The sequence below is a fragment of the Triticum urartu genome, chromosome 6A (assembly GCF_056163025.1).
Source record: "Triticum urartu cultivar PI428250 chromosome 6A, HENAU_Tu73, whole genome shotgun sequence".
In the NCBI taxonomy this organism is placed as follows: domain Eukaryota; kingdom Viridiplantae; phylum Streptophyta; class Magnoliopsida; order Poales; family Poaceae; genus Triticum; species Triticum urartu.
In genome coordinates this window covers 549,111,406-549,126,610 of record NC_141878.1, presented here as the reverse complement: position 1 = coordinate 549,126,610, position 15,205 = coordinate 549,111,406, and positions in this window count along the sequence as shown.

Below are 15,205 nucleotides of genomic sequence, written 5' to 3'. Positions count from 1 at the left end.
AACATCGGTATCCATAAAAGATTTAACACAATCAAACTTAGGTGTCATACCTGACTCCTTACCTTCGTCGAGGTCCCAATCTTTAGAGTTGCGTTTAATTCTTTCCAATAAATCCCATTTGAATTCAATAGTCTTCGTCATAAAAGAGCCAGCACAAGAAGTATCGAGCATGGTGCAATTTTTATCAGAAAGTCGAGCATATAAATTTTGAATAATCATTTCTCTTGAGAGCTCATGATTGGGGCATGAATATAACATTGATTTAAGCCTCCCCCAAGCTTGAGCGATGCTTTCTCCTTCGCGAGGCCAATATATATATATATATATATATATATATATATATATAATTGCGATCACGATGAACAAGATGCATAGGATAAAACTTCTGATGAAATTCCAATTTCAATCGTTTCTACTTCCATGACCCCGTATCATTGATACGTCTCCAACGTATCTATAATTTTTGATTGCTCCATGCTATATTATCTACTATTTTGGACATTATTAGGCTTTATTATCCACTTTTATAGTATTTTTGGGACTAACCTATTAACCGGAGGCCCAGCCCAGAATTGCTGTTTTTCCCTGTTTTAGGGTTTCGAAGAAAAGGAATATCAAACGGAGTCCAAACGGAATGAAACCTTCGGGAACGTGATTTTCTCACCGAATACAACTCAGGAGACTTGGACCCTACGTCAAGCCAATTAACAGGAGGCCACGAGGTAGGGGGGCGTGCCTCCCCCCAGGCGCGCCCTCCACCCTCATGGGCCCCCTATTGCTCCACCGACGTACTTCTTCCTCCTATATATATCCACGTACCCCCAAACGATCAGAGACGGAGCCAAAAACCTAATTCCACCGCCGCAACTTTCTGTATCCACGAGATCCCATCTTGGAACCTGTTCCGGAGCTCCGCCGGAGGGGGCATCGATCACGGAGGGCTTCTACATCATCATCCAAGCCCCTTCGATGAAGTGTGAGTAGTTTACTTCAGACCTACGGGTCCATAGTTAGTAGCTAGATGGCTTCTTCTCTCTTTTTGGATCTCAATACAATGTTCTCCCTCTCTCTCGTGGAGATCTATTGTAACATCCCAAATTTTCAATTTGGAATGTTATACACTAGATCATCATTGCATATCATATTTATTGCATTTTGGTTGATCCTAGAAATTTTTCGCAACTCATAGACCCTCGGAGAGAGTTGGGGATTTCGTTATTTTCATATTTGAGTTGTCACAAATTTTGAAAATAGGATCATTTGATTTTATTTATTTTATCTTCAATAATTTCTATTAAAAAATATGAGAGAGGGAATAAAATGACTTTCCCAAAATAAAGAAATATTGAGGATTTAATAAAAATCAAATAAGATTTTATTTGGTTTTATTTACTATTTTATTTGAATTTAGGAAAAATGCGAGTTTTTCAAAATTGCATTTAGGCCCCAAATAAATGTTCATCCTGTGCGGCTTGATTTTAGAAGCCGGGGAAAATTTATTTCAGGATTTTTGGAGTCCGTTTAGTAGTCCTTTTGTTTTTTTTTCGAGCGTAAGTTTTTTTTTTTAAAAAAACGTCCGAACCGACCTACGGGCCGTGTTAGGCCCGGACTCCCCCGGACCCAGCCTTTATAAACCACCGGCCCACCCCGGGCCGAAACCCTAGCCGCCGCGCCCGACCCCGCCCGACGCCGCCCGCCGCCACCGACGCCGCCGCCCGCCGCCGCCGCCCCGCCGACCCCGCCGTCCCGCTGCCCGAGGTTTACCTCGATCCCGCCGCCGGTTTTCCGGGAAAAACCATTCGGTTTTCGTCGGTTTTTTTTAGTTTCCGTTTTTTTCTTTAGATCGGTTTTTTTCGGTTTAGGCTAATTAGCGAGCGTTCGCTCGTTCGTTCATTTTAACGAACGTGTCCGTCGTTTAGATCTAGTTAACGAACGTTCGTTCGTTAAAGTGTTCATCATTTTCCTTTTTCTCGGATTAAATCCGTGATTTTTTGATCGCGATTTCTGATCCGATTTTCGTTTTAGTATAACTTGTCGCTCGTTTATCGGAATCAGGCGATTCAAGCGCCTGGAGTTTCGTCTCGAAACCCTCTTTCCGTTTAACCAACTTAAACAAGTTTTTGCTTCTGTAAAAATTGCCTTAGATCCAGAATAGTAAACAAAGCCTGTTTTTTTGCCGTTTGTCTTTCGTTGCTTCGTTCGATTTGATTCTTTTTGCCAACTGGAGTTCTTAAGTTGAATTTTCTGGTTAGATCTCTTATTTGAGTTTTACCTGTGCATTAGTTGAGTACTTATTGTATGCTTGTTTGTTTGCGATAGAGTACCCGGAGTGCGCCGCTTGTTACTTCGAATCGTTAGGTTTCCCGGATCATCAGCAAGGCAAGTAACACTTTGATCATGTTTTTCCCTCTACCCAGTTTTATTGCATTAGATCAATCCTTACACATTGCATGATTAGGATCTAATTAAATTGTGGGTTTGGGAAGTAGTTGAGGTAGTACCTATTACCTGTTTATTATCAAACCTTTGGGAGTTACTTCTACGTTTGCTTATTATTGCTATGTTATGCTAGTAGACGTGGATTGGGTGAGTGATATCCATGACAGATGTGAGATTTTTAATTAATGGTTATTTAAGGTGGCAACTTAAATACACATCTGGGTGGATTGAGGTACCTGGGTATTCTAGGATTGCCTGTTTTCTTTTGGACCGCCACCCAGGCTCAAAGGGATCATGAGGTTATTCATGCTAGAAACTTCCGTGTGCAGCCACAAGCTATTATAGGCTCTAGCATAGTTGACTAAGTCATGCGAACTCTTACAGTGGTAGACTAGCAGATGTAGGGGATGTAGGTGGTACGGTCTACCCATTGTAAGGTGCTAGCGCTTCTGAAAGACTATGTCTCGGTCATCCATTTCTCAAACACCGTGTAGTGCGAGAAACCAAACGGAGGCGATCGAATCTTGTGGGGAAAAAGTGCGCAAACCTCTGCAGAGTGTATAAACTAATCATGGTTAGCCGTGTCCCCGGTTATGGACATCTTGAGTATCTAGTATCTGGATTATCATGTGAATCTCAACATGTTACTATAAAATTTAATTTGATGGGTTTGTTTAATGATGTTACTTAATTGGGATTGAGAATGCTATCAACCATTCTCAATGTTCAACAACCACCATAATAGTTAAATAAATTTATTCCTTTGCAGTAGGGAAAAATTGGCTTTACACAAAACTGTAACCATAGAACTTTCCACCAGCCAAATATGCATATAGTATAGCTGTTTCATTCCATTATTCTCTATGTGTTACATTGCCAGCATATTCCATGTGCTGACCCGTTTTTGGGCTGCAACGTTAATGTTGCGAACTTTTCAGACGACGATTAAGTAGTTTTAGGTCGTGGTTCTATACTCAGTGATGCCGTTGGAGTTGATGGACTCACTTATCTTCCAAGCCTTTCGCTGTTATCGTTATTATATGGCCTTAAGCCATATTTGTTGTAATAAGTTCTCTTTTGAGACACTCGATGTAATAAGTGTGTGATTGCTACTCTGTTATAAATCCTTCAAGTACTGTGTGGTGTCAGCATTACTGATCCAGGGATGACACCGGAGCACAGAGATTGGACCGTTTGAGGTCTGGTCACTACATCTAATCGATGTAATCTTCTTTTTGCGGTGTGTTTGTTGAGAACGATGAATTGTGGGTTTATGATCAAGTCTATCTATGAATAATATTTGAATCTTCTCTGAATTCTTTTGTGCATGATTGGTTATCTTTGCAAGTCTCTTCAAATTATCAGTTTGGTTTGGCCTACTAGATTGGTTGTTCTTGCCATGGGAGAAGTGCTTAGCTTTGGGTTCGATCTTGCAGTGTCCTTTCCCAGTGACAGAAGGGGCAGCAAGGCACGTATTGTATTGTTGCCATCGAGGATAACAAGATGGGGTTTTTATCATATTGCATGAAACTATCCCTCTACATCATGTCATCTTGCTTAAGGCGTTACTCTGTTTTTAACTTAATACTCTAGATGCATGCTGGATAGCGGTCGATGAGTGGAGTAATAGTAGTAGATGCAGGCAGGAGTTGGTCTACTTGTCTCGGACGTGATGCCTATATACATGATCATACCTAGATATTCTCATAACTATGCTCAATTTTGTCAATTGCTCAACAGTAATTTGTTCACCCACCGTAGAATAGTTATGCTCTTGAGAGAAGCCACTAGTGAAACCTATGGCCCCCGGGTCTCTTTCTCATGATATTAATCTCCATCACTTTATTATTGCTTTGCTTTTTTACTTTGCCTTTTACTTTTCACTTTGCATCTCTATACCAAAAATACCAAAAATATTATTCATCATCTCTATCAGATGTCACTTTCGTAAGTGACCGTGAAGGGATTGACAACCCCTAAGCGTGTTGGTTGCGTTGAGTTATTGTTTTTGTGTAGGTACGAGGGACTCGCGCGTAGCCTCCTACTGGATTGATACCTTGGTTCTCAAAAACTGAGGGAAATACTTACGCTACTTTGCTGCATCATCCTCTCCTCTTCGGGGAAATCCAACGTAGTGCTCAAGAGGTAGCAAGAAGAATTTCTGGTGCCGTTGCCGGGGAGTCTGCGCAAAAGTCAACATACCAAGTACCCATCACAATCCCTATCTCCCGCATTACATTATTTGCCATTTGCCTCTTGTTTTCCTCTCCCCCACTTCACCCTTGCCGTTTTATTCGCCCTCTCTCTCTATCCTCCCTCTCTTTCTCTATTTGCCTCTTTTGCCCGTTTGCTTTTTGTTTGCTTGTGTGTTAGTTTGCTTGTTTGTCATGATGGCTCAAGATAATACTAAATTGTGTGACTTCACCAATACCAACAACAATGATTTCCTTAGCACTCCGATTGCTCCTCTTACCGATGTTGAATCTTGTGAAATTAATACTGCTTTGTTGAATCTTGTCATGAAATTTCCGTTCTCCAGCCTTCCTAGTGAAGATGCCGAGACCCATCTTAATAGCTTCGTTGATTTGTGTGACATGCAAAGAAGAAAGATGTTGATAATGATATTGTTAAATTGAAGCTATTTCCTTTTTTGCTTAGAGGTCGTGCTAAAACTTGGTTTTCATCTTTGCCTAAAAATAGTATTGATTCATGGAACAAGTGCAAAGATGCTTTTATCTCTAAGTATTTTCCTCCAGCTAAGATCATCTCTCTTAGAAACGATATTATGAATTTTAAGCAACTTGATCATGAACATGTTGCACAAGCTTGGGAGAGAATGAAATTAATGATACGTAATTGCCCTACTCATGGTTTGAATTTGTGGATGATTATACAAAATTTTTATGCCAGATTGAATTTTGCTTCTAGAAATCTTTTAGATTCGGCCGCGGGAGGCACTTTTATGGAAATCACTTTAGGAGAAGCTACTAAACTCCTAGATAATATTATGGTTAATTATTCTCAATGGCATACTGAAAGATCTACTAATAAAAAGGTGCATGCGATAGAAGAAATTAATGTTTTGAGTGGAAAGATGGATGAACTTATGAAATTATTTGCTAATAAGAGTGTTTCTTCTGATCCTAATGATGTGCCCTTGTCTACTTTGATTGTGAATAATAATGAATCTATGGATGTGAATTTTGTTGGTAGGAACAATTTTGGTAACAACGCGTATAGAGGAAATTTCAATCCTAGGCCTTATCCTAGTAATCCCTCTAATAATTATGGTAATTCCTACAACAATTCTTATGGAAATTATAATAAGATTCCCTCTGATTTTGAATCTAATATTAAAGAATTTATTTCTTCGCAAAAGAATTTTAATGCTATGATTGAAGAAAAATTGCTTAAGATTGATGATTTGGCTAGGAACGTTGATAGAATTGCTCTTGATGTTGATTCTTTGAAACTTAGATCTATTCCACCTAAGCATGATATCAATGAGTCTCTCAAAGCCATGAGAATTTCCATTGACGAGTCCAAAGAAAGAAACGCTAGGATGCGTGCTAAGAAAGATGCCTTTATAAAAGCGTGTTCTTCTAGTTCCTATGAAAATAAAGATGAAGATCTAAAAGTTATTGATGTGTACCCTATTAAATCTTTGTTTTGCAATATGAATCTTGATAATGACGGGACTGAATATGATCCACCTTTACCTAGAAGGCGTTATAAAAATTCGGAGTATTTAGATCTTGATGCTAAATTTGATAAAAGTGGGATTGAAGAAATTAAAACCCTAGATGTTGCTAAACCCACTATTACGGATTTCAAGGAATTTAACTATGAAAATTGCTCTTTGATTGATTGTATTTCCTTGTTGCAATCCTTGCTAAATTCTCCTCACGCTTATAGTCAAAATAAAGCGTTTACTAAACATATCGTTGATGCCTTGATGCAATCTTATGAAGAAAAACTTGAATTGGAAGTTTCTATCCCTAGAAAACTTTATGATGAGTGGGAACCAACTATTAAGATTAAAATTAAATATCATGAGTTTTATGCTTTGTGTGATGTGGGTGCTAGTGTCTCTACTATTCCTAAAACTTTGTGTGATTTGCTAGATTTCCGTAATTTTGATGATTACTCTCTAAACTTGCATCTTGCGGATTCCACTATTAAGAAACCTATGGGAAGAATTAATGATGTTCTTATTTTTGAAAATAGGAATTATGTGCCCGTATATTTTATCGTTCTTGATATAGATTGCAATCCTTCTTGCCCTATTATTCTCGGTAGACCTTTCCTTAGAACGGTTGGTGCAATTATTGATATGAAGGAAGGGAATATTAGATTTCAATTTCCAATAAAAAAGGGCATGGAAAATTTCCCTAGAAAGAAAATAAAATTACCATATGAATCTATCATGAGGGCCACTTATGGATTGCCTACCAAAGATGGCAATACCTAGATCTATTCTTGCTTGTTATGCCTAGCTAGGGGCGTTAAACGATAGCGCTTGTTGGGAGGCAACCCAATTTTATTTTTATTCCTTGATTTTTGCTCCTGTTTAGTAATAAATAAATTATTTAGCCTCTTTTTTGGTTGTGTTTTTTGTGTTTAATTAGTGTTTGTGCCAAGTAGAACCGTTGGGAAGACTTGGGGAAAGTCTTGTTGAACTTGCTGTAAAAAACAGAAACTTTAGCGCTCACGAGAACTGCTGTCATTTTTATTTGGAGAGTGATATTTAGTTATTTTTTTTGCATATGATTAATATATAAATTCCTCAAGTACAGAAATTTATTATAGAATTTTTGGGGTTCCAGATCTTGCGCTAGCTACAGATTACTACAGACTGTTCTGTTTTTGACAGATTCTGTTTTTCGTGTGTTGTTTGCTTATTTTGATGAATCTATGGCTAGTAAAATAGCTTATAAACCATAGAGAAGTTATACAGTAGGTATAACACCCATATACATAAAGAATGAGTTAATTACAGTACCTTGAAGTGGTCTTTTGTTTTCTTTCGCTAACGGAGCTCACGAGATTTTCTACTTTAAGTTTTGGGTAAAGATTTGATGAATTATGGAACAAGGAGTGGCAAGAGCCTAAGATTGGGGATGCCCATTTCACCCCCAAGATAATATTAGGACACCTAAAAGCCAAAGCTTGGGGATGCCCCGGAAGGCATCCCCTCTTTCGTCCACTTCTATCGGTAACTTTACTTGGAGCTATATTTTTATTTACCACATGATATGTGTTTTGCTTGGAGCGTCTTGTATGATTTGAGTCTTTTCTTATTATTTTACCACAACCATACTTGTTGTACGCACCTTTTGAGAGAGCCATACATGATTTGGAATTTGTTAGAATACTCTATGTGCTTCGCTTAGATCTTTTGATTTATATAATTTTGCTCTAGTGCTTCACTTATATCTTTTAGAGCATGGTGGTGGATTTGTTTTATAGAAACTATTGATCTCTCATGCTTCACTTAGATTATTTTTAGAGTCTTAATAGCATGGTAATTTGCTTAAAATCCTAATATGCTTGGTATGCAAGATTAATAATAAAACTCTCTTATGAGTGTGGTGAATACCATGATAAGTTTGATACTTGATAATTGTTTTGAGATATGGAGATGGTGATATTAAATTCATGCTAGTTGAGTAGTTGTGAATTTGAGAAATACTTGTGTTGAAGCTTGTGATTCCCGTAGCATGCACGTATGGTGAACCGTTATGTGATGAAGTCGGAGCATGATTTATTTATTGATTGTCTTCCTTATGAGTGACGGCCGGGGACGAGCGATGGTCTTTTGCTACCAATCTATCCCCCTAGGAGCATGCGCGTAATACTTTGCTGTGATAACTTGTAGATTTTTTGCAATAAGTATATGAGTTCTTTATGACTAATGTTGATTCCATGGATTATACGCACTCTCACCCTTCCACCTTTGCTAGCCTCTCTAATACCGCGCACCTTTCGCCGGTATCATACACCCACCATATACCTTCCTCAAAACATCCACCATACCTACCTATTATGGCATTTCCATAGCCATTCGAGATATATTTCCATGCAACTTTCCACCGTTCCGTTCATGACACACTCCATCATTGTCATATCGCTTAGCATGATCATGTAGTTGACATAGTATTTGTGGCAAAGCCACCGTTCATAATTCTTTCATACTTGTCACTCATGCATCATTGCATATCCCGGTACACCGCCGGAGGCATTCATATAGAGTCATATCTTGTTCTAAGTATCGAGTTGTAATTATTGAGTTGTAAGAAAAATAAAAGTGTGATGATCATCATTATTAGAGCATTGTCCCAAGTGAGGAAAGGATGATGGAGACTGTGATTCCCCCACAAGTTGGGATGAGACTCCGGAATAAAAAAATAGGCCATAAAAAAGTCCCAAATAAAAAAACGATAGAAAAAGAGAGAAGGGACAATGTTACTATCCTTTTACCACACTTGTGCTTCAAAGTAGCACCATGATCTTCATAGTAGAGAGTCTCTCATGTTATCACTTTTATACACTAGTGGGAATTTTTCATTATAGAACTTGGCTTGTATATTCCAATGATGGGCTTCCTCAAAATTGCCCTAGGTCTTCATGAGCAAGCAAGTTGGATGCACACCCACTTAGTTTCTTTTTGAGCTTTCATATACTTATAGCTCTAGTGCATCCGTTGCATGGCAATCCCTACTCACTCACATTGATATCTATTGATGGGCATCTCCATAGCCCATTGATACGCCTAGTTGATGTGAGACTATCTTCCCCTTTTTGTCTTCTCCACAACCACCACTCTATTCCACCTATAGTGCTATATCCATGGCTCATGCTCATGTATTGCATGAAGATTGAAAAGTTTTGAGAATGTCAAAAGTATGAAACAATGCTTGGCTTATCATCGGGGTTGTGCATGATTTAAATATTTTGTGTGGTGAAGATAGAGCATAGCCAGACTATATGATTTTGTAGGGATAACTTTCTTTAGCCATGTTATTTTGAGAAGACATAATTGCTTAGTTAGTATGCTTGAAGTATTATCATTTCTATGTCAATATAAACTTTTGTCTTGAATCTTTCAGATCTGAATATTCATACCACAATTAAGAAGAATTACATTAAAATTGTGCCAAGTAGCACTCCACATCAAAAATTCTGTTTTTATCATTTACCTACTCGAGGACGAGCAGGAATTAAGCTTGGGGATGCTTGATACGTCTCCAACGTATCTATAATTTTTGATTGCTCCATGCTATATTATCTACTGTTTTGGACATTATTGGGCTTTATTATCCACTTTTATATTATTTTTGGGACTAACCTATTAACCGGAGGCCCAGCCCAGAATTGTTGTTTTTTCCCTGTTTTAGGGTTTCAAAGAAAAGGAATATCAAACGGAGTCCAAACGGAATGGAACCTTCAGGAACGTGATTTTCTCACCGAATACAACTCAGGAGACTTGGACCCTACGTCAAGCCAATTAACAGGAGGCCACGAGGTAGGGGCGCGCGCCTGCCCCCCCCCCCCCCCAGGCGCGCCCTCCACCCTCGTGGGCCCCCTGTTGTTCCACCGACGTACTTCTTCCTCCTATATATATCCACGTACCCCCAAATGATCAGAGACGGAGCCAAAAACCTAATTCCACCGCCGCAACTTTATGTATCCACGAGATCCCATCTTGGAGCCTGTTCCAGAGCTCCGCTGGAGGGGGCATCGAACACGGAGGGCTTCTACATCATCATCCAAGCCCCTCCGATGAAGTGTGAGTAGTTTACTTCAGACCTACGGGTCCATAGTTAGTAGCTAGATGGCTTCTTCTCTCTTTTTGGATCTCAATACAATGTTCTCCCCCTCTCTCGTGGAGATCTATTCGATGTAATCTTCTTTTTGCGGTGTGTTTGTTGAGACCGATGAATTGTGGGTTTATGATCAAGTCTATGTATGAATAATATTTGAATCTTCTTTGAATCCTTTTATGCATGATTGGTTATCTTTGCAAGTCTCTTCGAATTACAAGTTTGGTTTGGCCTACTAGATTGGTTGTTCTTGCCATGGGAGAAGTGCTTAGCTTTGGGCTCGATCTTGCGGTGTCCTTTCCCAGTGACAGAAGGGGCAGCAAGGCACGTACTGTATTGTTGCCATCGAGGATAACAAGATGGGGTTTTTATCATATTGCATGAAACTATCCCTCTACATCATGTCATCTTGCTTAAGGCGTTACTCTGGTTTTAACTTAATACTCTAGATGCAAGCTGGATAGCGGTCGATGAGTGGAGTAATAGTAGTAGATGCAGGAAGGAGTCGGTCTACTTGTCTCGGACGTGATGCCTATATACATGATCATACCTAGATATTCTCATAACTATGCTCAATTCTGTCAATTGCTCAACAGTAATTTGTTCACCCACCGTAGAATAGTTATGCTCTTGAGAGAAGCCACTAGTGAAACCTATGGCCCCCGGGTCTCTTTCTCATCATATTAATCTCCATCACTTTATTATTGCTTTGCTTTTTTATTTTGCCTCTTACTTTTCACTTTGCATCTCTATACCAAAAATACCAAAAATATTATTTATCATCTCTATCAGATGTCACTTTCGTAAGTGACCGTGAAGGGATTGACAACCCCTAAGCGCGTTGGTTGCGTTGAGCTATTGTTTTTGTGTAGGTACGAGGGACTCACGCATAGCCTCCTACTGTATTGATACATTGGTTCTCAAAAACTGAGGGAAATACTTACGCTACTTCCCTGCATCATCCTCTCCTCTTCGGGGAAATCCAACGCAGTGCTCAAGAGGTAGCAATCATCACATAGCCTATACCATGTCAATGCATCTTCCTTCAAAGATAAAGGGAGGACCTTCTTCTTAATAACATCTCTAGGTACACCTGCAAGCTTAAATAATCCACAAACTTTATCCACATATATTAAGTGCTCATCAGGATGCGTTGTTCCGTCTCCTGCAAAAGGATTAGCTAGCATTTTTTTATCATACCCGAAGGAATTTCAAAGCAGACATTTTCATTTTCAGTAGGTTCAGTAGGTCGAGGAGCAACTCTTTACTCTACTGGTCGGGGTGAAGATACCCCGAACAAGCCCCTCAGAGGATTACTTTCCATAGTAACAAGTGACAGTAAATTTCAGCACACTATATAAAATTTTCCATACCAAAGGCGCTTCACTCCCCGGCAACAGCACCAGAAAAGAGGCTTGATGACCCACAAGTATAGGGGATCTATCGTAGTCCTTTCGATAAGTAAGAGTGCCGAACCCAACGAGGAGCAGAAGGAAATGATAAGCGGTTTTCAGCAAGGTATTCTCTGCAAGCACTGAAATAATAGGTAACAGATAGTTTTGTGATAGGATAATTTGTAACGAGTAACAAGTAACAAAAGTAAATAAAGTGCAGCAAGGTGGACCAATCCTTTTTGTAGCAAAGTACAAGCCTGGACAAACTCTTATATGATGTAAAGCGCTCCCGAGGACACATGGGAATATCATCAAGTTAGTTTTCATCACGTTCATATGATTCGCGTTTGGTACTTTGATAATTTGGTATGTGGGTGGACCGGTGCTTGGGTACTGTCCTTACTTGGGCAAGCATCCCACTTATGAGTAACCTCTATTGCAAGCATCCGCAACTACAACAAAAGTATTAAGGTAAACCTAACCATAGCATGAAACATATGGATCCAAATCAGCCCCTTACGAAGCAACGCATAAACTAAGGTTTAAGCTTCTGTCACTCTAGCAACCCATCATCTACTTATTACTTCCCAATGCCTTCCTCTAGGCCCAAATAATGGTGAAGTGTCATGTAGTCAACGTTCACATAACACCACTAGAGGAGAGACAACATACATCACATCAAAATATCAAACGAATACCAAATTCACATGATTACTAATAGCAAGACTTCTCCATGTCCTCAGGAACAAACGTAACTACTCACAAAGCATATTCATGTTCATAATCAGAGGGGTATTAATGTGCATATAGGATTTGAACATATGATCTTCCACCAAATAAACCAACTAGCATCAACTACAAGGAGTAATTAACACTACTAGCAACCCACAGATACCAATATCGGGCTTAGAGAGAAGAATTGGATACAAGAGATGAACTAGGGTTTTGAGAGGAGATGGTGCTGGTGAAGATGTTGATGGAGATTGCCCTCTCCCGATGAGAGGAGCGTTGGTGATGACGATGGCGATGATTCCCCCCCCCCCCGGAGGGAAGTTTCCCCGGCAGAACAGCTCCACCAGAGCCCTAGATTGGTTCCGCCAAGGTTCTGCCTCGTGGCGGCGGAGTCACGTCCGGAAAGATGGCTTGTGATTTTTTCCTCATCGAAAGACTCCATATAGCAGAAGATGGCCATCGGAGGGCCACCAGGGGCCCACGAGGAAGGGGGCGCCCGGGGGGGTAGGGCGCGCCCCCACCCTCGTGGGCAGGGTGTGGCCCCCTGGTGTACTTCTTGCGCTCAGTATTTTTTATATATTCTGAAAACGTCTTCCGTGAAGTTTCAGTACTTTTGGAGCTGTGCAGAATAGGTCTATAATATTTGCTCCTTTTCCAGCCCAGAATCCCAGCTGCCGGCATTCTCCCTCTTTATGTAAACCTTGTAAAATAAGAGAGAATAGGCATAAGTATTGTGACATAATGTGTAATAACAGCCCACAATGCAATAAATATCGATATAAAAGCATATGCAAAATGGACGTATCACAGGGCGCCCAAAAGGAGCTGCCGCAAGGACGAGCACCGACGAGGCACTATGAGGGAAAAGGCTAGCAGCAGTGCGGGTTCTAGGTATATCAGTAGCGCGGGGACAGGCGCTACAGCTAACCCGTAGCAGTAGCGCATGCTCACCCGCGCTACTGCTATACAAGTGTAGCAGCAGCGCGCTTCGTGGAAGCTCGCTACTACTCATAGCTCTAGCGCGCTTTGCCTGGACGCGCTACTGCTACTGTCGCGCTGCTGCTAACTTTTCTCCACTCGCTACTGCTAATTTTAGTAGTTTTTTCTGCATATTTGTTTTGTATTTGAATAGGCTTTATACAATAATCTTTAGCATATGATACACATACAAATGTAATCATAGCATATACATACAAATAGTCTCATCAAATCATGTCATCATCATAATCATCATCCAACACAAAGTGGTCTCTCATCATCATCTCAAAAATAGCGATACAAATCTCGATTACTTGCAACTACATCGTCATCCATCTAAACAATGATATACGCGAGAAGAGCTATCACTTTGCGTGAACCTAAACTAACTACTGGTTGTCGCTCGGAAACCGTTACACCTGGGCCTGACATTCTGGCCCTCATGTATACTCCTGGCGTAGCACTTCTTCGTCATCGATGATCTATACACATGCATCGTCACATGAGTCGATGATGTGCAACATATATAGTTGAGCAACAGAAAGATACAGACTTGGCAAAAATAGAAGCAACATATCATAAGCATAAATAACAAAGTTCATCGTACCCAAAATGCCCTAACTAGAGTGATCTTCGCTAGTCGAGGAGGACAGTTTAATTACATCACAAATAAGGTTTCGTCGTGCATAATTCAAAATTTCGTCATACAGATAGTATGGACTAAACGGACACATTGTCATATATTGACAATCACTCCATGTCATGCCATCCATCCAAGTCAGGGAGATAGTCCACGAGCTTAGTGAAAGGCTTCAGGTCGAGACGCTGAGCGGCTACACGTGTTCGGACGTCTTCCCGCGACATTTGTCCTTCTTCGTAGAACATCCCTGTTTTTTTGACAACCTCCTTCATGATGATTTGGGCAAGTTCGCGCTAGATGTGATAGAACTCAGCTCGAAGTCGATGATCCTCGATATCTCCTAAGTTCTTTGCCCATTGCAGAATATGGGCATTGCCGGATATAGGTGACATGCGAAGGTTCTGGTGATCCCGTCTGTACTCCAGCATCTGGTGTAGGACATAGAATCCATCATTAAGAGAACCACTCGGTTGCTAGATGCAGCAGAAGTCGGTCTTATGGCCGAAGGCGGGCCTGCCGTCCTTTTTCTTCTTGTCCTTGACCTATCCACCCCGTGCGTCGTACTAAAACATAGCACTATCGAGAACAGACTTGATGTGGGTGTAATCATTTTTGTTAATGTTCTTCGACGAGTCCAAGTAAAGAGCGTGGGAGTATCGGGGGTAGAGGGTGATGAGGACGGCCTGCCCGCCGCTGCGCAAAATAAGTACACCTCAAATTAATTAGCCTCCACCGTGCAAATGAATGATTGAAATCAAAGGAAGGATATCCGCGCGGATGACTTACATGGGATGATAAGGCATGAGAATCGCCTCCTTGTCCTTATTGGCGAGCATGAAATTGACGATGTATTCCTTCGCGTATTCACAGTGCTTTGCGCAGACTCCCAAGAAGGCCTCGTGCATGAAGTACGGGTCAGCGACACAGATATAAGGTATCTGCTCAACCCCAATAAGGTAGTTCACGTGCAAAGCATAAAGGCGGACAAACGCAAAATCCAGCTTCTTCAAGTGAAACATGTTGAAGATGTAATCGAATCGAAGGAAGAACTTCTTCACGGGTAATGTGTCGACATACGACAATCCCCACGGCACGTTAACCATGTAGAGTGGGTATCCTGGATTTTTTGAGGCGATGAGGCCTTTCTCTATCCGCAGCACATCGTCATGAAGTCTCCTTAAATCGTCGAATCTGGCCCG